This window comes from Octopus bimaculoides, chromosome 2 (assembly GCF_001194135.2).
Source record: "Octopus bimaculoides isolate UCB-OBI-ISO-001 chromosome 2, ASM119413v2, whole genome shotgun sequence".
Lineage (NCBI taxonomy): Eukaryota > Metazoa > Mollusca > Cephalopoda > Octopoda > Octopodidae > Octopus > Octopus bimaculoides.
Window position 1 is genome coordinate 25,798,541 of NC_068982.1, and position 2,789 is coordinate 25,801,329.

A 2,789-nucleotide genomic window follows, 5' to 3' on the forward strand; every position below is an offset into this window, starting at 1 on the left:
TATATATATATATATATATATATATATATATATATATCCTATTCACTCACTTTCACCTTTGTTGATTCTATTGATTTCGTACGCGTATACATGTACACATACGTACACACACATACACACACACACGCAGAGGCGTGAATGTGTGTGTGTGTGTGTGTGTGTGTGTGTGTGTGTGTGTGTGCACGTGCGCGTGTACAGAGTGAGAGTGAGACATACATAGATAGATAGATAGATAGATAGATAGATAGATAGATAGACATCTGAAGCACTTACATTTCTGAAGAAGATTAATTCATGTTGGGAAATGCTTGGATCCACGTGATATTGTTTCAATTCTTATTCAGTCACTTTCTCCTTTGTTTATTCAACTTACATATTCCAATAGAAAGATATCATTTAAAACCAAAAAACTGGTTATCTATTCAATTGTGTTTCATTCTTTTGTCCAAGCGCATTCCTTTTGAAAATTAACAATCTCGCTTTAACACTCCATGTACAAACATGTAGCGCGCATCTTACATGCATTTTGTTTAGCCTTCTCCCACACAGAGAAATACTCTCACACTCATACGATCACACAGTTTCACGAATATAGATGCATGCATATTGTAATGCATAAAATCAGGTATACATGCACAAACATTAATACAAACGTACATGCGCAGGCACACGCAACATATACATATATTTATATACAAATATATACAGATTTATATTACCTTCGTACGGTTTCGGCTGTAGCTCTATTGTGTTACACTTTGGGGAAGTACCTTCCATAATAGCCTCAAGTTTTGTGAAGAAATCTACTAGACGGAATCTCTGAAGAAACCAGATGCAATCGTGTGTGTTTGTGTATCTAAATGTGCTTGTACGTAGATGTGTGTATGTGTGTATATGTGTATATATGTGTGCGAATGTGTGTATGTACGCGCGCCCTTGTGCCTCCACTACTTGACTGTCAGAGATGGTTTGTTTATGTCCCTGTAGCCTAACGGTTGTGAAGTCGCATGGCTCAGTGGTTACAGCGTCGAGCTTACGATCGTGAGGTTGTGAGTTCGAATCCCGGACCGGGCTGCGAGTTGTGTTCTTGAGCAAGACACTTTATTTCACGTTGCTCCAGCTCACTCAGCTGTAGAAATAAGTTGTGACGTCACAGGTGCCAAGCTTTATCGGCCTCTGTCTTTCCCTTGGATAGCACTGGTGGCGTGGAGAGGGGCGACTGCTGGTCTTCCATAAACAACCTTGCCGGGACTTGTGGCCTGGGTGGGTAACGTTTTAGGTGCAATCCCATGGTCAGTCATGACCGAAGGGGGTCTCAGCAGCCTAACGGTTTGAGATGTAAAAAAAATAATGAACTGGATTTGTTCGACTAAACCCTTCGATGGTAAGCTCCAGTATGGCCGGAGCTCAATGACTGTAATAAGTAAAAGAATGTAAGAATGAAGAGTACACGCAAAAACTATGCATGTACACACATATGCAAATCTTCGTCGGCAATTTCTCTGGGTCAAGGATGGAGATTAACCAAGTTTAATTTCTCAGACCTGCATGCGTATCAATTATATCGAATGCAGAATTCCCATGAGCTGTAATTAACCGGGGTTATTTATTCGCAGATGTGGAGTTATGTTAACTAGTTTGTGCTTCTTTCTACGCCCATATTTATCGTTGAAACTTTTGGTTCTTGTTACATTGAAGTGTCGGATCCAGTCAAAGATGATCCATCTTTACTTCTGTGGTTTATTTGCTAACGAATCCTACTTGTTTATTTTCATGCTATTATTTCTTTTTCATATTTCCTTTTTGTCTTTATCTCTCATGTACGTACTTGAGCCACTTATTTTGTACTTATTAGTTGCACATTTTTTACTCGGTTAAGTTTAAGACAGTTGTTTCAGCAATCAGTGGACTAACATATAGACGTGCACTCATGAATATACATATACACGTAAATACATACACATATACATGAGTATGTTTTCAGTCATTCCTCTTGAAACAGATGTAGAAAATTGCTCAACCACTACGTAGAACCAAGGCAAATAAAGAGAAAGCCCATATTTCTTTTCTTTATTTCTATCTAAATCAAATTCAATGAAATCCTATTGTATATATGTTTAAAGAATTCTTGATCTCGTGATGAGTAGTCGATTGATGCTATCAATAGAATTAATTAGTGGTAGAAGGCAATATATTCTTTCGATGAATGCTTCCTTTATATACTTACCTATATTAAAAAGGAAGATATATTTAAATACATACATACGTAGATGTAATAAGTAGGTAGATAGGGAGATAGATAGATAAGAAGGTAGAGACAGACAGCCTGAATGATAGAGAGACAGACAGAGCAAACAGATAGACAGAGAGACGGATAGATAGATAGATAGATAGAGAGAGAGAGAGAGAGGAAAATCTATAAGACATGTAGATAGAGAGGTAGACAGCAAATGCATATGCACAGTATTTCTTTATTAGCATTATTGACGTAATGCCAATCTACCTTGATATATGACGATGATAATCATGGTGTTGTATTCGTGTGCTTTTCAAGCGTAACGATATACATGTCCTTAAGAAGTTATTTTCACAATTACATAGTTGCATGTTAGATTTCATAATGCGACATCATGTGCATAGGTCTTTCCGGTGTAGCGTCCGGTTCACGAATGTTTGATGCTATTTGTTAGACCAATGTATGCGTGTGTGTGTGTGCGTGTGTTTGTGTGTGTGTGTGTGTGTGTGTGTGTACGTGTGTGTGTGTGTGTGTGTGTGTGTGTGTGTGTGTG